The 23976-nt window shown below is 37.5% G+C and overlaps 1 protein-coding gene and 1 pseudogene across 4 annotated transcripts in view; both read right to left on the bottom strand.

Moving 5' to 3' along the window:
- RNF180 (ring finger protein 180) overlaps positions 1-23976 on the bottom strand; it is a 139838-nt gene that overhangs the window by 46175 nt on the left and 69687 nt on the right. The window lies entirely within an intron of this gene.
- Positions 21715-22980, bottom strand: LOC109388058 (high mobility group protein B1 pseudogene; annotated as a pseudogene).

Below are 23976 nucleotides of genomic sequence, written 5' to 3'. Positions count from 1 at the left end.
TTTGAAATAATGAAATTAAATCCATAATTAATTACCTTCCAAAACAGCACCAGGCCCAGATGGGATCACTGGAAAATTCTACCAAATATTTAAAGGGAGAAATTATGCCAATTCTCTACAAGCTCTTTGAGAAGACAGACGCAGAAGAAATACTTCCTAACTCATTCTATGAGGCCAGCATTACCTTAGTACCAAAATCAGACAAAAACATTATAAGAAAACTATAGATCAATATCCCTCATGACATAAATGCAAAAATTCTCAACAAAATGTTAGCAAATTGAGGATCCAGTTCTTTTTGTGATCAAGTCATAAAAGGATCAATGCATTAAGAAAATATTCAAAACTAAACAGTATATCATTTAAGGGATCATACACAAATCATACAATTATAAAGAAGAATAAGAGAATTATTACCACAAAATCAAGCTTTGTGTTTATGTTTGGAAAAGAGAGAGAAACATTTTGGTTGAGAGAATACCATGGATACTGGTAATGTTTTATTACTTTAAAAAATTAAACTATGAATATCTTTAAAATTACTGTTAAAATAATAAAAATTGAAAAAACAGAAAAAAAATATAAACAAATTGAATACAACAATGCATAAAAAGAATTATATACCACGACCAAATGCATTTTACTAAGTGAAAGAAGTTAATCAAAAAGGCTCCATACTCTGATTTTAACTGCTTGGCATTCTGGAAAAGGCAAAACTATGGGGACAGTAAAAAGATCACTAGTTTCCAGTGTTAGCGGGGAGGGAGGGATAAACAGACAGAGCACAGAAAATTTTTAGGGTGGTAAAATTATTCTGTAAGATACTATAATGGTAGATACATGTCATGCTGTTTGACAGCATTTTATCCATAATAGAACTTCTTTCAAAATTTGAGTCAATCCTCTCAAAACTTGCCACTGCTTTATCAAGTAGGTTTATGTAGTAGTCTAAATCATTTGTTGTCATATCAACAATCAACAATCAAAGAGCTAGACATGAAAAATAGAGAGCAGCAACAAAGGCTCTATAGCAGTGATGATAGTCCTGGCATTTCAGGGATTCTGTCTATTTGATGTAAGCCTCTAGGCAAGACACGAGCGAGGCAAAAGGGTCCAGCCCACGGAAGGAAGGGATAAAAGAGGGCTACAAAGTTATTAAGGTACCAGTCAAGTGAATAGGAGCTCCAGCCCAAATGGAAACATGAGTAGAAATAAAAAAAGGCCATAGGCTGGGCCAGCTCAACAGAAGGCACGGGCGGTACCTGGTAACAGGACAGTTTCTGATGCATCCTCTGGTACCTCAAAGTTAACAAGCATAGGTAGGATTGGTTGAGGTGCAATGTGGGGCTCAGTTGGGCAAAGCTGTGTCAGGCAAAGATTTACACTGCCTATGTTTACATCATATAGGATTCCAAAGTTAAAAAGTGTGACTACATATATCTTTGCTTGTGATTTGCTTTCTTTTATCATTTTAACATTTCTGAAATTGTTATGTAATTTTAACCAGATATATGTCTTTCATTTGAAAATCTTCCCACCTCTCCCCAAAGGCTTTACTGATTAATTTGATTGTCAATCCATGGTGTCTTAAAAATTTGGGAAATATGGCAAGTTTGCCTCTAAGTCAAAAGAATAAACAGCTACTATGCAACATTTATGTAGAACTTACTACATGCTAGGCATAGTGCTAAGTGCTTTTATATAGAATAACAAATTTAATTCTCATAACAACTATTACCTTGCCTGTTATGGGCTGAATATTTGTGTCCCTCAAAATTCTATGTTGAAGCCTCATAGTTGTTATTTAGAGGTGGGTCCTTTGGGAGGTGATTAGGTTTAGATGACGTCATGCGTGTGGGACCCTCATGAAGGGATTTGTGCCCTTATAAGAAGAGGAAGACTGAGATTCATATTCTCTCTCCCTCTCCCCCCCCCACTCACTCCCCCTTACTGTTGTTTAAGCTACCTAGTCTATGTATGGTACTTTGTTATAGCAGCCTCACAGGCTAAGAAAATCCCCTGATTAGGAAACTGAGGCTCAGAGTGATTGAGTAAAGCTAAAGTCATGATAACTTATTTAAGCCACAGCTCTGCTTGACTTCACAGCCCAAACTCTGAACCACTTCTCTATACTGTATCCACGAAATTTAATTCTGTACTTTCAATCACAAATCTCTTTCTCTATCTTTTTTTTCTATATTTTTCATGTAATGCACCTTCATCATTCTAGTCCAAGACACAATCATCTTTCTCCAAGATTGCCGCAATAGCTTCCTAACAGATCTCTCTGAATATACCTTCTCTCTTTTCTCCCTCCATTTTCCCCAAAGTATATTCTTAACTCAAAAACTAGATGGATCATTTTAAAATATCGCATCATACCACAAATTGCTCAAATCTACAAGGCTCACAAAACCACTCAGACTTAAAACTCTAGTCTTCACAATGGACTACAGGTCCTGCATAGTCCTTCCCAACCAGCCTTACTTCTCTGACCTCACCTCTTATGACTATCTACTTCTCACGTGCTCCAGCCACAAAAACCATCTTGTTGGTCCTACTCTTATCTCAGATCTGTACTCTTGTCTTACTACTTTTACATTTACTGTTCTCTCTGTCTAGGATGCTTCTTGCAGATAGGTTTCTCACCTCCTTTAAGTCTCTGATCAATTCCTAATTTTCAGTAAGATCTACCTTAACTACCCCTATTTAATACTGCAACCTACTTCCCCCACCTGCTGACACTTCTACTTTGTTCTACTTTTTTCCATGACATTTATCAACTTTTAATATTACATATAATTTTACTTATTATGTTTCTTGTTTGTCGTTTCTACTAGAATGTAAGAGCCATGAGGCAGAAATTGTTGTCTGTTTTACTCACTGATATAACCCAAGGTGCCAAGAACAGTGCCTGGCATGTAACAGGAACCAAATAATTATTCATTGAATGAATAAACTGTAGAAGATAGATTACTTGTCACTAGAAGACAGATCTATTTTAAGTGAGATATTGAGACTAGAAGGACCCAGACAATTCTCATTAACTCTCCAACAAAATGTAGTAGGGATACTGATAATTCTAAACAGTCTCAAATATGTTTAGAGTCTCAAAAAATATCTATTGTGCAAAATTAAGAAATACAGAAAAATACAAAGTAATAATGAAAGCCGTTCATTAGCCAGAATCACTATTATATCTATCTATCTATCTATCTATCTATCTATCTATCTATCTATCTATCTATCTCTAGTGATTTTTCTATGTATAAACAATCTTTAATTTTTTTAAGAAACAAAATTAATACATCAAATTAAGAGCTTCTGAATAGCAAATAAAATCATCAATGAAATAAATAGGCAACCTACTGAATGAGAGAAGATATTTGCAAATCATGTATCTGATAAGGGGCTAATATCCAAAAAATATAAAGAACTTATACAATATAATAGCAAAAAAAATCTCATTTGAAAAAATGGTGTGAGGATCTGTATTTTTCTAAAGATGACATACTGATGGCCAACAGGTACATGAAAAGATGCTCAACATCACTAATCTGGGAAATGCAAATCAAAACTACAACGAGATTTACCTCATACCTGTTAGAATAGCTACTACCAAAAACATAAGAAGTGACAAGTGTTAATAGGTGGAGAAAGGGGACTCCACTGTTGGTGGCAGTGTAACTTGGTGCAGCCACTGTGGAAAACAGTATGGAGATTTCTCCAAAAATTAAAAAGAGAACTACCTTATGACGCAGCAATTCCACTTGCGAGTATTTATCCAAAGAAAACAAAACCACTAATTCAAAAAGATATCTGCAATCCAATGTTCACTGCAGCATTATTTTCAATAGCCAAGATACGGAAACAACCTATGTGTCTATCAGTAGATAAATGGATAAAGAAAATGTATTGTATAGATACAATGGAATTCAGTCATAAAAAAAAAGAACGAAATCTTGCCATGGAGACAAGATGGGCTCTGAGGGCATTATGCTAAGTGAAATAAGTCAGACAGCTAAAGAGAGATACCATATGATCTCACTTACATGTGGAGTTTAAAAAACAGCAGCAGCAGCAGCAACAACAACAAAAACAACAAGAAACTAAACTCATAGATACGGACAACAGATTGGTGGTTGCCAGATGTGGGGGATGAGGGGTGGGAGAAACAGGTAAAGGGGTTCAAAAGGTACAGTTATCCAGTTATGAAATAATTAAGTCATGGGGATGTGACGTCCAGCATGGTGACTACAGTTAATAATACTGTATTACATATTTGAGAGATTCTAAGAGAGTATATTTTAAAAGTCCTCATAAGAAGAAAAAACTATTTTGGTACTATATACAGTGACAGATGTTAACTAAACTATGTAATCACCTTGAAATATATATAGAAATATATAATCATTATGTTGTACACCTGAAACTAATAACATATGTTAATATACCTCAATAAAAAAAACAAAATTAAGATCATCCTCTCTAGATGTTCTTCCCTAAAGGAGATGCACATGTACAAATATCTTCTATTAAAACCAAAAGAAACCTCTTCTTGAATGCTACGTTTCCACCTAGCTACAATCACTTCTCTCCTCTTCAGAATCAAGTTCCTGGAAAGAAAAGAATATTATTTCTGTCTATTATTTCCCATTACCCACTTAAAATAAAATTGCTCTAGCCAAAAGTTATCTATGACCCAAATGTCACATCCAATAGAGCATTTTTAGTTGTCATTGTACTCAACAACTCTGCAGCATTTAACATTGTCGGCCAATTTCTTCTCTTAAAATTGTCCTTTTCAAGAATGCCACTTGAATGGAGTCTCCTTTGAATTTCTAACACTGTTTCTTTTCCTGGCTTTGCTTCTTTGCCACCCACTAAATGCTGGTATTCTGTAGTCCACAGCCTTGCACCTTTTTTCTTTTCTAACAGTACACGTTCTCTTTGAACAATCTCATCTTTCATTCCTATATAGTTTTAGCCACCACCCGTCATGACAATGACTCAATAATCTCTAGCTTTAACCCAGATCACTCTTCTGAACCCCAAATCCATTAATCTATGGATATCCATTAATCTATTCGCTATCCATCTGTCTGTGGAATTGGCACCCAGTGTGTTCAAAGGTAGTTTAACTTTTCCCTTAAACCTGCCCCTCATCCAAAATCTTAGTGACTGTTATCACAATCCAATTGTTATTCATCCAAGAATGAAATCTAGCCATGATTTTAGATTTTCCTTTATCTTCACTTTCTACATCTCACCAACAATCAATTCCTATATATTCCACTTGCTTAACAGCTCTGCATTTTACTCCCCTTTTTTCTTCCCATTGTTACTGCTTCAGTTCAGCCCTCATCATCTCTTGTCTGGACTTAGAGTCAGTCTCATCTTTCACAATCCCTACAGTTCACACTCTATATTGCTACCAGACAGATCTTTCTGGAATACATTCTGTGCATGTCTCTTAGAGGGAAGGGGCATTTTCACCCTCCTTTTCAGTACATAGAAACCTCCATCCACCCTCAGGTAAAGGATTCACAGTTCAGGTAAATCAATTTATAGGTAACTGACCAAACCATTTTACTAGCTGGTGGATGAGATCACAATATTAAAAAAATGCAGGTCCTGCCACCATCTCCTTCTCCTCTCCTTTTTTCACATGATGCTCTAACGCTCACAACTGTGACACTTTTAGGTTGAAGGTCCAGCTGGTTGGCTGGTACCAAGTTTGAATTTGGAGCTTTATTTTCTAATTAAAAAGTAACACTTGCTCATGGTAACAAATGAAACAATATAATAACTTATAAAGACAAAGCAAATTGTGGTACACACTATTGGTTGGATAACCCAATATTTTTTTCAACCCTCTTTTCCTTTACAAGAACGGTTATCTGTTAGGCAACCCAGAAAGCCTAAATAGTTATTTACCTAGGTTTTCTTATAGCTCGAGTTGACCCAACTTTGGCCAATGAGACATAAGGAAAGCAGGCTGACAGTTCCAATGAAAGCGTTCGGATTTCCCAGTGAAAAGGGCAGAAACAGCTGACATTATCCGTTTCCTTTCCTTGAACATAATAATCATCTTGAAATTTGGATGTGTCAGCCATCTTGCAACATAAGAAAACATGCATGAGAATGGAAGGGAAGTGGAGACAGAGTCTGCATCCTTGATTGCAGAAACTATCTCTAGACTTATTTTATGAGAAAAATAAACACTGTTCCTGTCAGTCAAGTTTTTATTTACAGCTAAAATCATAATGACCATACTCCACTCCACCTGCCTACTCACTACCTTCCACATGCAATCATCCATGAGGCAACACTGGGGAATCCTTTCATACCTTCTCTTGACTCACACAATATATACAAGCACATGTGAATATAAATACTCTGCTGTCACTTTTTTCACTTATCAATATACCATGAATATCTATGAAAGTTAGTAGACACTGATCTATCTCTCTTTTTTTTTAAAGATTTTTATTGGGGAATTGGGGGGATGGGAACAGTGCTGGGGAATTGGGGGAAGGGGAACAGACAAGTTGCTGTCGTTTTGTTCTTCAGTCTAGTTGTGGAGGACGTTGCTTCACTGGCCCAAGTTGGCACCATCATTGCGCTCTTCCCGGGCGAGGCAGATCAGTCGCCGGCTTCTGGATGGCCGCTCACTGCAGCTGCTGGCCACTCACGCTGGCTGCTGGCTACACACGGTAGCCCATGGCAACCCACTGCATCAGGGGCTGCAGCCTACACCATCGCCGGCAACTCACAGCAGCCCACCTCCAGGTTGAGCTGTTGTTCAGCATCTTAGCTGTAGAGGGCAGTGTCACTGGCCCTCATATGTGGGATCCGAACCGGGGCCCTCTGGCATCCCAAGCCAGTTCTTAACCATCACGCCACTCGGCCGGCCCTCTATCTCTTTTTTATAACCTAGGCATACACATATTTTACATAAATAAAATGATCTCATGTCTGTTTTTATAGTTTAGCTTTTCTCTTTTGCCTCCCCCAGCTCCCCGCTTTCTGTAGATTTACTCCTCCTCTGAATCTCCAGTCTCATTTCTTGTACTGTCCATGTTGCATCTTATCGTTTCTTCTATGAGGACTGATCACTCTCCTTTCATTACTCTATCCTCTATGAAATGTCACACCTCCCCCCTTATGCCCCTACTATTCTTTTTACACCTTCTATAATACATAGATTGATTGTCTACACATGTCCCCATCTAAGGATGCTCATAGATCCTTATGGGCATAAACTATGCTGTATGTTTTCTTAATTACTGGACCTGGAGGGAAGAATAGAAGTTGGAATCAAGGAGGGAAGGGGGAAATTTTAGTTAATGGGATAACATGGGAAAATCATGGAGTGTGTGGATGAGACACCTGTCAGTCTGACTGGACGAAAGTTTTTCTATTAAGGAACAGGAAATTTTCCTTGGAGAGCTAAGGTGGTTCAGTTATTATTGATCAGGAATGTGCAATTTATATACTATGGGCCAAATACAGCCTGCTCCTGTTTTTATAAATCAAATGTTGGAACACAGCCATGCTCATCTGTCTATGTACTGTGTACGCTGCTACCATGGCAGAAGGAAGGAGTTGTGACAGAGACTGTGTGATCAGTGAAGCCTACAGTACAGGCCATCACTTGCCAATCTGAGAAGCTTCATTGCATTATTGCTAATTTCCACCACAACCAACAAATATTTATTGAGTGAGTTAATAAACAATATTTCAGGACTTGGAGACTTTCTTAGTCTGCTCAGGATACAATAGCAAAATGCCAAAGACTGCACAGATTAAAGAACAGACATTTATTTTTCACAGTTCTGGAAACTGGGAACCCAAGATCAAGGTGCCAAATATGGTTGGGTTCTGGTGAGGGCTCTCTTCCTGACTTGCAGAGGGCCACCTTCTCTCCGTGATCACATGGCCTTTCCTCTGTGCCTATTGAAACAGATCTCTCTCCCTTTTCTTACAAGGTCAGCAATCCAATGGGATCAAACTCCAACCTACATGACCTCTTTTAATCTTAATCACCTCCTAAAAACTCTGTCTCCAAATACAGTCACATTGGGGATTTGAGCTTCAACATATGAATGTAGGGATGGGGGGACACAATCCAATCCATAGCAGGGACACATAAGGCACTAGGGATGCTGCAGTGAACACATCAAGCAAGTAATACCTATGAACTAGTCCTTTAAAAAAGAAGAAAAATGTGAAGAGGAGATATTTTCAAGACTGTAAGTGCTAAGTGGCAGACAGAGGCAGTAATTAAGAAATGGGGTGCCAGTGGGTTGAACCAGAGTGGTTGTGTTGAGAATTTCAGACATTTTTGAAACCCAAATCAGCAGGAGCTAATTTTCATTTGAGTGGAGGAGGGTACATTGATTTTACAATGAATAATTTTGATTTTTTTCCTTGAAAGCATTAAAATAATATCTCTTGAGTTCACATTATTTTGATTTGCATTCCCCTACTACTTTTGAAGGTTTTTTAAAAGAAGTCACTTCCAGGCATGTGAGATGTCCCATTGGACTACCATAAAGAGAGACAAGTCTATAACAAAAGTCATTTTGCAGCCTCTGGCACCAATCCTGACAGCTGGCACTCAGTTCCAGCGCCACTAAATCCAGCCACTCGTAAGTCACAGCAAATCACACATTGCTTTAGAGAGGACAGAGGTCTTTTAGTCTTCTCTCTTCTTTACTAAACCTCTTGGGTATCTTTTCCTGCTTTATCCTTTCTTCTCTATATTCTTTGTTTCTTTGAAGCAGAAAAACATTTATATATTAACCAATGTTTTTTTTTTTTTCCCCAGTTCTGGTTATTCATGACCCTTCTCCATTCGGGCAGAAACAGATAATGTTTTATTACCTCAAGAAATGGACGACACAGCAGTATATATGTAACAAAGAAATTATTACAATGTTGGCATTTGATTTTCAAAAGCCAATGATTCTGAGTATAGATAAGAGATTTGAAAGATGTTTTTCCTGCTCCTCCTATCCCTCTACCCTTATGTTCAACACATATGAGATAAAGATTCTACTGGACTGGGGCAGGAAGCTGGTGGACCTCTGACAAAGAACTCTGCGACATATTCACCTCAGCTTAAAACTGGTGGGAGGAAGATGGACAGGACAGAAAATTCCGTCAGGTGTTGGGTTTTCACAGCAGGCAAGCCCACGACCTACAATCTCCAGAATATAAAGAGGAAGCAAGGTCTCGGAACTCCTTTAACCTTACCACAGTAAGGGAGCTGCAGATGACAGCACTGACTTGGCACAGAGTGGACAGTAAAGCTCTTTCAATCAATACGAGGAAGAAAGCAAAGTGACCATGTAGATACCTTAGTAGGCATCCACCAGGCCAAATATCCATCCCACCTACCACCATGTTGACAACTGGAAGGCCCAAGAAACTTAAGACACATACCTAGGAGGAAAGGAGAAGAGAAAGCTATGTACTGATTAAGGTTTAGTTTCCTGCTTCCAATAGAAAGAGGGCTAGAAATAGAAATTAAATTCACTCAATCATCCATTCGTTCTTTCAACAATATCTGCTATGTACTTATCATGTACAAATAACTTTTAATTAAAAATAATAAAAATTATATTTCCTGAATACCTGATTTTGTGGATTATGATTTATTCTTAGAACAAATTCTTCCCTTTCCCATTTTTCATTATATTTTTTAAACTCTTCATATAAACTTCAAGTATGACTACCTTTCTCTAAAACTTATTCTTTTGCATTTTTCTTATGTCTGACACAAAGTCCACACTAGTCAGGCAAAAAGTTTATTAAGGTTATCAGAAAATACCAGTGATTAAGAAACAGCATATGAAACTACTTTAAATATACAGACATGTATGTTACAGAATTCATTTCATTTCTGATTCTTAAAAAATGTAAATTTTTATAAATGTCATTGTTGTGTCATAAGAATCTGTATTTCTAGTCTCAGAATATGACTTCAAATTTGCATAAATGCAAAATCCAAATTTGACAGTTTTGAATTTCTAACATATGCTAGCTTCCATATCAGTCATCGAAAATATATTTTAAGAAACTGGAAGTTTTTTTATATGGCCCCAAACCACTTTTGGTCAATATGGGGAACTGAGCCAATGCAGTAAGCCTTCCTCAAGTGCTAATTAAATAAAAATGCTACATAAAATATTTAAAAACCTAATATATATGTTGAGGACACAGTTTAGGAGTCAAAACTCTAGGCCCTATGTATAGCTGCAAGCTAGAAAGGCTGTTTGGTCTCAGGAATTTGGTACAGAACCCAGCTTTGGACAGAGTCAGCGGAGGGATACCGACACTCGGAGCCTGCACCATTTGAGGGTGTGAGGTCTGAATTAGCACTTCCCAAGGAGCCTGGAAACCCTGAATAGAAAGAGTAACATGAAAATAAGTCCTGTACTAGGGAAAGCCATAAGAGCACTGCAAAGCCCAATACAAAACTGGCCCCTATTCCTCCACAATCCAGGACACCTGAGATTCACACCGAAACAGCTCCCACTGGAGAGAAGCTCACAATCAGAAATCACAAAATACGCCAGAAAACACACTGCCAATGAAAAACTACAAGTACATATATGAATGGAACAGGTAACTTTTAAAGAACTACATATAACTGAAAAATATATAAGAAATTTTAAAATTAGTGTGTTAAAAGATTACAAAAGGGGACTATAGTCAATAAGGCAAGAATAGGAAATAATAAAAATGTAATAAAAACAAAACGTGAATTTGAAAACAAAACAAAAAACAAATGGAGATTGTAAATATAAAAAAGCCAGGTTAAATAAGATAGATTTAGTAAACAGGAAAACATTGCTAAAGGAAACATGGAATCATTAATCTTTAAGATTCTCAGCTTAGACAATGTAGAGATTTCCTTGAATCCTTCTAAACATAGAATTGGGATATAAGGAATTTTAGAAAATCATCTAATTCAGCACTAAAACCAAAGCTTCTCTAAAAATTTTTCAAATAATACTGTATATGTTTCTCTAATAATTAAACTGTATTATACTCTTCTAGATAGGTAGCTGTCAATTCCAGAGTCAAATCTGTGGGAACTATTGTTTTTTTTCTGACTAACTTAAGTCACTAGCTCTCTGATATGTCTCTACTAAAACCTTCGCCATTCACCATTTCTTTCAAATTCTTCCTTGGACCTATACTTTCTTTTTCCAATGGCTTCTCACATTAAAAAATAATGAAAAAAACAAACAAACACACACCACAAAACAACACAATTCCCTGAGTCTTTCATTTTGTTCCAGCTACCACTGTCCCTTTCTCCTTCCTGTCACAGCCAAACATCTCAAATAAACTCTCTTTACTTCTTTTCTATTTTTTTCACTTATGCAAATATTCGTCAACACATTTCCAGCTGTTAGTAGATCTAATAGATGTTTTTCAGGCTTTTTAGTTTTCTTCTCTCAGTTGCATTTGACACTGTTGATCATTCCCTTCTTAAACTTTTAAATGTTTTTAATTTTTTGTCACTATATATTCTCTCGATTTTTGTAATGCACCATTCTTTTTTCTTCCTTCCTGCTTGCTGCTCAAGTGCATCTTCCTTTTATCTCCTATAAAGTTGGAGTTTCTTAATGCTTACTCCTGAACTGCCTTCTTGTTTTTTCTTCTCAATCTGTACAATTTCCCTAGGCAGTGGACCTACGGCTTCTGCTAATACCTATGTACAGATGACTTTCAGATTTATAACTCCAGCCCTAGCCTTTCTTTTGAACTCCAAAACTATATATTTAAGTGTCTATTTGATATTCCTGTAGTGATGTTTTCAAGGCATCGCAATTCAATATGCCTCAAACTGCACTCACAATCTTCTCTCCATCACAAAGCCAGTCCTAATTTTCTTTAATTTACTTAATCCACCCAGCTCCACAAGCTAGTACTCTAGGTGTTTCCCTAGATATTTCTTCCCATTCTATCAGTAAATCCTTTTATTCTAGTCCTTGAATTTCTCTTAAATCCATTCCTACATTTCTATCTTTACAAGTACCACTCTCTCTTCATCTGGACTCCACTTCAATAAGCTACTAACTGGTCCTTACATCATTTTTTGCATCTAATAATTTTTGCACACTTTGCTAAAATAAATCTTTCAAATTGCCACTCCATGACTAAAAAGGTCTTCCTATTGCTCTCAGGCTAAAGAACCAACATCTATACGGTCCCTCCAAATCTACTGCAACCTCACCAGCTTCACCTATCACCGCCTACGCTATTGCCCTCCGAGCTCTAGCCTGTCCTTTTATTCCTTAAATGTACTATTCTCCTTCAGGATACAGATCTTGGCACATGTTAGTTTGTTTACCTGGAATGTTGGGCCCTCATATCTCTTTACCCAGTTAACTCCTACTCATTAATTAGATCCTGGCTAAAAAGGCTTTTTCAAGAAACCTGTGACTCTTTAAAATAGGTCCCCCACTTGTATAGCAACATATACTTCTCCTTTACAGCATTTATCATAGTTTGAATTTTACACATTTGTGTATGAGAGTTTAATTTGTGTGCCACTCCCACTAGACTTTAAGCTCTGTACCTAATACACTGCCTGTTATGTACTCATAGTAGCCACTCAATATCAAAGATATTATAATAAAACGTGTTTAATAAATTACCAATTGTTTGCAAATAATTTAGTTTTAAATTTTCTTATTTCGAATCTATTCTATTACCCTATACTCTAAATCTATTTGCATTCTGATTTTCTTTCTTGATTGGTGGAAAAGGGGATGGATTAAGATGGGGAGTTGGGAACTTATGTGTAAAACTGGAGATGTTCCTGAGAATGGGTATGAAACTCTCCTTCATTTGTGTAATAGTAAGGAGAAAAAGAAAAAAGACACCTGAGAATTGTTACTCTAGATTGCCAACTAATAGCTTATTATTTTTCAAGATAAAACAAAGTTCAAAGGCAACTAGAAATAATCCTTAGACACACGTTATGTCTCTTTAGGATAGTCAGCAGCACGTGACTAAGGGGGCTCACAGTTCATTCACTCCATTGTATCCACTGTGTGGTGTCCTAGTTTTAACCTCCCCTCTGGGAATAAGCAAGCTTTTTTGATAAGTAATTGCAACAGGCAGAAACTAGAACAATCTAGTCCTCCAAAATAAGGCTTCAAGTTTATAACCATTCTTCTACTGATGGTTACACACAAAAACAAGAAAATACTGGCATATGCTTTATTAGAGTTCCATTGATTTCAATAAAAATTCATTTCATGGGGCTGGTTGAGTGGCATGTTGGTTAAGAGTTGGCTTGGGAGTGCGAGCGCTGAGCAGCAGGGCTGCCAGTTCGGATCCCACATGGGGCAGTGATGCTGCACCCTCTACAGCTAAGATGGTGAACAGCTCAACCTGGAGCTAGGCTGTCGTGAGTCGCCAGCGACGGCTTAGGCTGCAGCAGGGCTGCAGTGGGCTGCCATGACCTACCATGAGTGGCTGGCAGCTGGCGTGAGCTGCTGTGAGCTGCCGTGAGCAGCCATCCAATGGCTGGCAACCAATCTGCCTCAGCCAGGAAGAGTGCAATGATCACAATACCAACATGGGCCACTGAAGTGACATCCTCCACAACTAGACTGAAGAACAAAAGGACAGCAACTTGGCTGTTCCCCTCCCCCAATTCCCCAATAAAATCTTTGAAAAAAAATTTTAGTTTACATATGTAATATACACTTCAGTCTTTCAAGCATGATGCTGTGTATAATATTATAAATTACAATTTTAAATGTTGCCCTATCTGTGGAAATTATTGTATATTATGGACTGAATGTTTGTGTTCCCATAAATTTATATATTGAAATTCTTACCCACAATGTGATGGTATTTGAAAGTGGGGCCTTTGGGAGGTGCTTAAGCCAGGAGGGTGAGGGTGGAGCCCTCATGAATGGGAATTAGTGCCCTTATAAAAGAGGTCCCAAAGAGCTCCCTTGCCCCTTCCAACATGTGAGGGCACAGTGAGAAGGTGGCCATCTATGAACTGGGAAGCTCTCACCAGACACTGAGTCTGCCGGTGCTTTGGTCTTGGACTTCCCGGCCTCCAGAACTGTGAGAAATATGTTTGGTTTAATCCACCTGTCTATGGTATTTTTGTTACAGCATCCTGAGCAGACTAAGACATTGTAACTTCCATTAAATGGCTGAATACTATATAGAATACATTACTATTCTGATTAAAAAGGTACTAAATGCAAGAAGAAAAAAAAGGAAATAAAACCCCAAATCACACTTTATCTTGATAATCAAGATAACCATTATTAATATTTTACATATTCTTTGAATTTTGTTTTTGGTGTGTTTGCATTTTTTTTTACATAAATAAGATTATGCTATGCATTTTGTTCCATTGTGAACATTTTGCAAACACAGTATTTTGCAAACACTATCCTTCATAATGGATGCAAAATATTCTTGGAAGCAGTGGTTCTGAACTGGCGTGATTTTGCCTGAAGGGGACATTGGGCAATACCTGGAAACATTTTTTATTGTCATGGCTGGATGACTGGGGATGTATGAGTGTTGCTAGAGCCTGTGCATCTAGTGTGTAGAGGCCAGGAATGCTGCGACACATACTGCACAGGCAGCCCCTCCTAACAAAATTATCCAGTCCAAAATGTCAAAAGTGACAAGGCTGAGAAACCCTGTTTCAGTGCACAGTGTATTTTAAATGCTGAAATCAGTGGAAGATGAAATCAGATCTTGTACTGCATCATTAATTTTTTAAGATATGTTACTAAACCTCCACTGTACTTTTTCTGTGGGGATGCATAAAGTCCCTTTTAATATTGCTAAACTTCTTTATGATGTATTCCCATTGGGTAGCTTCCGAAAAGGAAAGAAAAATCCTGGCACCCAATCCCTAAACATCCAGTTATGAAAATGTAATTCTTAGCGCAGCATTATATAATTCTCATAGCACTGTGAATCTCATCTTAAAATTTATCACAATGTAATTTTACACTGATTTATGTGTCTCCTCCACTAAATTATATCTTCCACAAAAGAAAGAACTGTGTCTGTCTTTTCTCACCATGATGTTATGTTCCCTAGCATAAGGCCTTGAACATTGTAAGCACTTAAGTGCTTATTAAATGAATGATTAACTGTAGTAACCAGTACAATGCAGTAATTGCTTTTTATACTTTGGTCATAGAAACCAAAGAAAATGCAAACATAAATAAAATGAAACTGATGTGTATTAATTGGAATTAATATTCAAAAGTAACATATATTTATTATATCAAATGTTTAACATTAAATGGAGGGTTGAGCATAGTTAAAATTGCAGAAAATACCAATGGCATGTATTCATACACCTTATATTTTGTGATTTATTTTCATGAGTGACTTAACCCAATAATCTGGTGTACAACCAGCAGGTTTTTTTTTTAAATTTCTACAGTCATTAATTCACCTATTTGCTCTTTATTTCAGATTAATACAGAGATGTTAAACCAAGCACATGAAATATCTGATTCCTTCAAATTAAGTATTTTATTGCCCAATATTGTTTTGTCTCTTCTCTTTCAATTCTAGTAGGGGTCAAAGAAAAAAAATAAATTTAAAGAAGTCAGTTGAAAATATCTACAAAACTATTACTTGGTATCTCAGTGGTACTATATGATGAACAAAAAATACATCCACGATATGTGGCCACACATTATGCTCTTTCTATTTTCATCAAAATCATCTGAATTTACCTTCAGATAAATTTTTAGTATTAACAAGATTTCTACATTATATCCCCCAGTAGTTCCAAATCTAATTGAGAGAAGCAAAATAAGACAAATAGCTAAATATTTGATTACACTTAAGATACAGAAATAAATTTTTTAAATCCTTAAAAATGCATGCTCCAGAAAGGCATAAACTGAATTCCCAATTCTGCCATTTTATGTATTTTGTGATCTTAGACAAATTACTATTAAACTCTGAGTCTCAGTTTACTCATCTGCACAATGGGAATAATACCACTTACGTCATAGTTTTGTTGTAAGAATTAAATGAGACCATATACATAAAGTGCCCAATAAAAAGCCTGACACAGCGCACATTAAATAAATGACCCCTTTAAGGCCATGGATACATTCCACAAATATAATCCAGAATCTGACCCCAAAGTCCTAGGGAAGAAAGGCAGGAGTATTTTGCAGTAATTTGTTTACTAGTTACATGGGTGTACAGGGAAATGAGTAGTGCATTTACTCAGTTAAGTTCCCTTTTCCTTGCCTAGCTATTATATTTACTGTCAAATTGAAGAGAGAAGGATATAGACTAATACAGACTGATACTAATACTACTGAAGCCCACCATTTAAGTTCTCAGTTCTGGGCAGGACTGGTTATCAATAACAATACTCTTCTCTCTCCAAAATGTGATAAATACAGACAAGACAAATACAGTGGTTTACCTATTTATTCCAAAGACATCTTTTTATATCCTTCTGTGAAATATAGTAACAATTATAACAAAACAAAACCAAAAACAAAACCACTAAAGAAGCCTTTTGTTTTTGTGGCTGTATTGGGAAGGAGTCGGGAGCGAAGGAGACACTCTTATCAGCATGCCACTGTGGTGGGGAGGTTTCCCTGGCTCAGGGGTTTTCGCCAGGCACTTAATGCCTGCAATAGCTGAAATGGATGGGTGCCTCTAAGTCCCAAGCTCGTTTTAAAAGCAGGTCATTACTTCACGTATATACCCAAACCATTCTCGCTCCATTGGAAAATCAGCTTTATTTAAAAAATAAACTTTGAAGATAGAAAAGAAAGTCTGAGGTGCTATATTGGCACTAATCACAACTTCCAAAGGTACATGTGATTTTCTCTGATGTCCCACAGGTTAGCTGAACAGTGGTTTATTAGAAGAGCAAATTATCTCAGACGAAAACATCAGGGCCTTCAGTAGGTTTTAAAAAAAGTCATTTTCACTTCTACTTAGAAAGGAACAAATAAATGGTTTTCAGGCTTTTAAACCTGGGCACACAGGCATACTAAAGAGAGACTGCCGTGCGCTATGAGGCACACGGAAACGGAGAAGAAGTACCTCGCATTTGCCACACATGGGCTGCTGCTGGCAATGACAAGCCTATCACAGGGGACATTTTAGGGGGAACAAAACCATCACGCATTTCCTCTTAAAAGTTATGACTGACAGGTGTGATAATTTTCAGTGAAGAGAATATATAAAGACAGCATAACAACAGTAACGACAGGTCCAAAGAGTGACTACAGCAGGACGTAATTAATTTAACAATGTGTTATTGGATGGGCTGTCTCAAAGGAAGTGAAAGGTATCAACTATTAAAAAAGGAGAGAAAGGGCACATGTGAGATAAGAGTGGTATGAGCAAGGCTGTGAACATGGGAATTAGCAATTTGAATGTAGGTATGCGGCAAATGGTAGCAACATTAGAGGAAGTAATAAAAGGTAAATGTGGTTTGGTGGTTCCCTGATAGAGGATTTTGATGCTGTGCTGTGAATCAGCATAGGTTTCAGGGAATGAATGGCTCCTGTGATAAAGTGGAGTGTTTTAGGAAGAGGTGGCAGCTCTGCATATAACTGAAAGAAGTTAAGAGGGATTAAAGGCTGCTGTCACAGTCCAAACATGGTCTGACAAGGAGCTGGACCAAGTTTTTGACTGTATCATTGTGGAGAAATGGGCCACAGCAGATAACACATTTTTCGTAGGAAGGAAATTGGAATGTCTTGGTTCTTTGGGAATACAATCAGATGTTTCCCAGAAGTTGAAAAGTTCAAAATCGTACTTCGGTACACCCTTCTTGTATAAGATACAGTTTGATTTTAAAAGTGAAAAACTCTCTTAGATGGTAGTATCAGAAATGTTAATGTTGAAACATCAGCAGAGCATATATAGATAGGTGTTTGCTTCTTCCACACAAATTCTCTCTACCTATTTGGACATTTATAATAGGAAAGGAAAAAAAAAAAGAGGGAAAAAAAGGTGGAATGTCATGTGCACTAAAAAAAGGAACAAAAGCTTGAATGCAAATATTTCACTGTATCCTAATTTATAATGTGGTTGCAATAGGATAAGCTCTAAAAAGTAGTATTATACTTAGAATTGAACCTATAAATTACAAATACTCAGATGTTTTGTCTATTCTGTAATAAAACTCAAAATAAGGTAGGAACTGTGTATAATAATGTTAGGTAAAGTAAAGGCAGGATTTGAACTCCAGCTTCCTCATCACCTTGTGAACCTAAATGAATCAACATCGAAAACCAACAAGGGAGACAGAGAAATTTATGGTAAACATCATTTGTAACCAAGTTTCTTAAACTGTGATCCATGGATAGAATGTGTCAGGGGGGCATCTATGAAGTAGGGTAGGAAAATGAAATACATATCTATTTTTGTCTAACTTCAATTTGAAATTTATCAGTGTCTTCAATGGTGCATGTAGGAGAAAACCTCAGCAATATTAGTAGTGCCTGTGACTTTGTCACCAACAGAAATCAAAGATACTTTCATAAGACATTACAATTATTGCAGGTACCCCCCAAGTGTCATTTACACTCTTCACTGTGATGACTTCACAGTAACAATTAGACTCATTGCTAGATACTGTTATTTTAGGCCTTGATAAAGAAACACATACGAGGTTGGTCAATTAAGTTTGCAAACTTGTTGCAATGATGTTAACTTTTTTTTATATATCAGAGGGATTATTCATTATGAATTTGTACCAACTGGACAAACAGTTAATCAAGATTACTTTTTGGAAGTGCTGAAAAGGCTGCATGAAAAAGTTAGACGACCTGAACTTTTCACCAACAATTCATGGCTCTTGCGTCACAACAATGTACCAGCTCACATGGCACTGTCTGGGAAGGAATTTTTAGCCAGTAAACAAATAACTGTATTGGAACACCCTCCCTACTCACCTGATCTGGCCCCCAGTGACTTCTTTCTTTACCTGAACATAAAGGAAATATTGAAAGGAAGACATTTTGATGACATTCAGGACATCAAAGGTAATGCAATGACAGCTCCGATAGACATTCCAGAAAAAGAGTTCCAAAATTGCTTTGAAAGGTGGACTAGGCACTGGCGTTGGTGCATAGCTTCCCAAGGGGAGTACTTCGAAAGTGACCATAGTGACATTCAGCAATGAGGTATGTAGCACTTTTTCTAGGATGATTTTGTGAACTTAATTGTCCTACCTTGGATACTGATAACAAAAGATGAATACAAGTCATGTTTGACTTCTGCAATTACAAGAGGTGCTCAAAGTGGTTGCCATCAGCATCCAGACACTTCTGATTATGGCAAACTACTGCTTGAGCATAGATAACATCTCTTAAAATGTGCATACATTTTTTATGGCACCCCCATATATAACCATACATATAACCAACTATAGAATATATTTGCCTATATAGCCCACAAACATGTCAGTCTCAATATGGTTACCCATTCCTTACCTCCCTTTTCTCCCAAACTTGCTTCTTAACCTGTATTTATGATTCAAGAGAATAGTATCCTCCATTCATTGACCAAATAACCTTAATCCTTCTTTTTTCACCATCATATGTAATTAGCTCCCAAATCCTGTTGGGACTCAGTCTCTCTCAAATTTGTCAATCTCCAATGTCATTTTAACCTCTCTTATCAGAATTTCTATAACTTCCTAACTAGTCTCTCTGACTACCATCTAAATCTAATCTACAGCCCTTCTCCCACTCACCCTCTACACTTCTGCCGTACTGACTTAAAATGCACAACCAGGTCACTCTTAATCTTGTTTGGAATTTCTTAGCGAGGCATAAAATGGTCTTTTAGTTCTGGCCTCTCCATACTTTTCCATCTAGACTCCGGGTCAGCAATGTCCCCATATTTATCCTTCTACCAGTGTCACCATGTTCTTGTAATTAGTATGTGAATGGGCCATGTGCTCTCCTAGTCAACTCCTGGCTGACTGTCACACAGATTTCAAGCAAGGATTCCCAGGAGGAAATCCTTTCTGACCCCTCACTTGCCCTGTGCAGAGTTAGCTCTCCCTCCACATCCTGTGCATACTTCTTTTACGGCACTTGCCAAAACGATAACATCATCACTGACTTTATATCCATCTCAGCTATTAGGTTGTGAGCTCCCAGAGAGCAAGCACTAGTTCTTTTTCTTTACCTATTTCCCTAGCCATAAACACATAAAGCACTCAGTAAACGCTAAAGGGATGCAATATCCCAAGAATCTTGAAGCTTTATCCATTGTCAAACTTTTTTTTTTTAACTTTTTAGATGAGTGGCTTAAGAATTAAAAAAATAAGGATCCATGATTCACCTGATGGCTGATTTTTTTGATGAATGTTTTAAAAAATTTAGTTCAAAGCAATGTGATCTTTCTTTAGAAATGTGGAAAGCATGATTTATTTATGGGAAAAATGTAATAAGGAACAATTGGAGCTGACTTCTGACCGTGTGGGCTCTCCTTCCCCAAAGACCAAGATATCAGGTATCATTTCAGATGGGTCAGGTGTATTTATTTACCAACTGACTTTCTGTTACGAACCTGTGCATCCAGGAGAGTACATATTTTAATGGCTGGAGAAAAACATGGGAATTAAAGTTTTCTTCACTATTGTTCTACATTTTCTTAGGCATTTTGTTTTATGCAATCTGCTTGAAGCTTGCCATACTCTATAATTAGCTAAGTTCATTATGGTATATAATATCCAAACAGTAAGATCATAGAAAAAGAATGGATAATTTTAAGAGATTGTCCTGTACTTTTTCTATGGCTTGCTTTATGGTTGTGTCATACAAAACCCAGTTTTATTTGATAAGTCTCATTATAAATTCAATGTCCTTCAGCTCAAATTTTCTTAAATGCTAACATAACACATTACAAAATCATGTTGCAAAATGGCAGAGGTTTTCTGATGTCCCCAAGGCATAAAATCTTTTATTGTTATTTAAACAAAGAAATAAACTATTCCCGTTTGAAGAGCTGTGTATTACCAGAAACAAGGCTCCAATATGGTTCTGCTAGTCTCTGATGAGGAGAAATCATTAAATGAAACACCACCTCCACACTTTTCCTCTTCATCTTGTCATTGGACCCTATTTATCACTATTCTGCCATTGCTTCTTAAATAGCTACTTCTGAGAATAAAGCTCAATGTGGACTTGGAAAAGTTTTAGCTCTCCAAAGGTTTTAACTATCTAAGGTGTTAGCCCTCTTTAAGCTTAAAGTTGACTAGCTAAAGAAAGGTGCATAATCCCTATTTTTCAAACTTTTTTCCTAATAAAAAATTGTATTTACTTAGAAGCATTCAGAATGTCAACAAAACAGCTGCAATCTTTTTGCAATTACAGAGTGGTATTCAGTTAACAGAACAATTATTGCATACAAGCTGCATCAGAGAAAAATGAAGACGAAAGAATTACCATCCCCATATATAACTAACTTTTGCTGTGTACCAACTAGGACCTGCTTTAAGTTTCCATGCCAACTTACAACCCTGTACCGTACCAGACAAGGTTCGTGGCTATTACAAAAAAGACACTGTACAGTTTAAAAACAAATCTTACACAGTCTTACATTTTAATTTTTCTTTAAAAGGAGTAAGTTTTGTACAGTGGGGTTAACTGTTTTATAGAGGAGAAAAAAAACGGTGCCAGAACCAACTTATTCATCATCACCTTCCTCCTCTTCCTTGTTTCTCTGGCTCTTCTCAGCCCTGACATCTCCCTCTTTTGCCACATCAGGCTTTCCTGTAGCTAGAAGGCAGCAATGTCCTTTTGTAGCTTTCCTTCAGCTCAGCAGCCTTCTTCTCCTAAGGCTGGTTGTCATCGGTGGCAGCGTCATCCCCCATCTCTCCCGGCTTCTTTGCAGCATCACCAATAGATAGGCCGTGATGCTTTCCTTTGAATTCTGGGCAATAGTCAGAGCAAAAGAAGACAAAGGCTGAAGGAGGCCTCTTGGGTGCGTTGGGATCCTTGCACTTCTTTTTTGTTTCCCCTTTAGGAGGGATATAAGTTTTCATTTCTTTCAATAACAGGCCTTGTCCGCCTTTGCCATGTCTTCAAATTTCTCTTTTTCTTTCGCAGACATGGTCTTCCCACTCTCGAGCACTTCTTAGAAAACTGAGAAGTTGACTGAAGTATCTGAGTGCTTCTTCTTGTGCTCCTCCCAGCAAGTTTGCACAGTGAATGCACATGATGACATTTCGCCTCTCGGCGTCTTACCATCGCCTTTGCCCATGTTTAATTATTTTTCCTCAGCAACCACAGGGTTGCCCGGTGCCCTCTGGCTCGCACTTGGCCCGGCGCTGTCTCAATGGAGCTCATATCTGCCCTGGTTGTGAGAGCAGGAACCAGATGCAGCCTCTATTTTTCAAACTTTTATGTAACTGAATAGGATTTTTAAATATCTTCCATATTTTAAAGGCAAAGTGGTGGAATTTGGGCCTAGTTTTGAGGCTTGGAATACCCAAATATTCAATTTTACCTTTTAGGATAACATTAGTGTAAGCATTAAGTATGTGAAGCTCCAGGAAGAGAGAACCCACCCCTAGTGGTAAAGGCAAAATTTAATATAAAAAGTAATTTCAACTTTAATAACACTTAACGATTTATCAAATGTTTACTATGTGCAAGGTACTCTCCTGAAATGGAAATGTCTTATCTCACAATAACCTTAGAAGGTAGGCACTACTATCTCCACCTTACAGAAGGGACTCGGAAGCCCAGAGACACTACGCTTTGTGGCAGCTCGTATCTGGAAGGAAGAACCCGGGCTCACCAGCACTGGTCTGACTCCACAGCCCAGGTTCTGGGCCGGCATCACGCTAAGCTGCTTAACCTCTTAGGTTCCTATCCATGTGACCTCTGATTTTAAAAAAACAATGGGTGAAGGTGGTCAAAAGGTACAAACTTGCAATTATAAGATAAATAAGTCCTGGGGTATAATGTACAACATGGTGACTATAGTTAATAATACTATATTTTATATCTGAAAGTTGCTAAGAGAGTAGATCTTAAAAGTTCTTATCATAAGAAAAAAAATGTGTAACTGTGTAGTGATGGATGTTAACCAGGCTTACTGTGGTGGTTATTTCACAATATATACAAATATTGAATCATTATGTTGTATACCTGAAATGATTATAATGTTATATGTCAATTACATCTCAATAAAAAAATCAATCCCTGCACTCAATACCCTATAATAATTGTTTAAGTCTTTGCCCTCTGACTATGAACTCCTTGAGGGTAGGGATTCAGTCTTAATTACCTTTGTATTCCTAGGATTGAGTACAACAGAGTATATAGTACACTGGAGTACTTAGTGTTCATTCATTCATTCATTCATTCATTCATCCAGATGTTTATGGAACACCTAATATATGTCAGCCCTGGGACAGGTGTTGGAGATACGATCGTGAGCAAAACTCAACACAGCACTGCTTTCATGCAGCTTAAAGCCTAGTGGAGAAGCAGATATTAATCCAATAATTCCACTAGTGAAGGTTTAATTACAGATTGAGATAAATGCTCTGAAGGAAAGAAAGAATTCATGGAGGCAAATGACAAAGGAACCTGATATAATTTGTGGGTGCAGGGGGTTTTCCAAGGAAGAGATCCCGTAGCTGACATATGAAGGATGAGTAGGATTAAAAAAGCAACATAGAGAAGGAAGAGAGATGGGCTCCAGGTGGAGGCTGCACAGGCCCCCTGGAAGGAGCAGAGATCTAGGGGGAAAGCACAGCAAGATGATGCTAGAGAGGCAGATGGCTGTTGACCAGGCTGGGTCTCTCAGGTCATGTTAGAATTTTACCATTCATCTGAAGAAAAGGAAATCTGGGGAAGATTGCTAAGAAAGGAGACATGTCTGGCTGTAGTATGGAGAAAAGATTGGCAGGCCAAGAGGTTTCGTGGGTGATCATTC

The sequence above is a fragment of the Hipposideros armiger genome, unplaced genomic scaffold (assembly GCF_001890085.2).
Source record: "Hipposideros armiger isolate ML-2016 unplaced genomic scaffold, ASM189008v1 scaffold_179, whole genome shotgun sequence".
Classification (NCBI taxonomy): Eukaryota; Metazoa; Chordata; class Mammalia; order Chiroptera; family Hipposideridae; genus Hipposideros; species Hipposideros armiger.
This window is presented reverse-complemented; position numbering and strand designations above follow the sequence as displayed.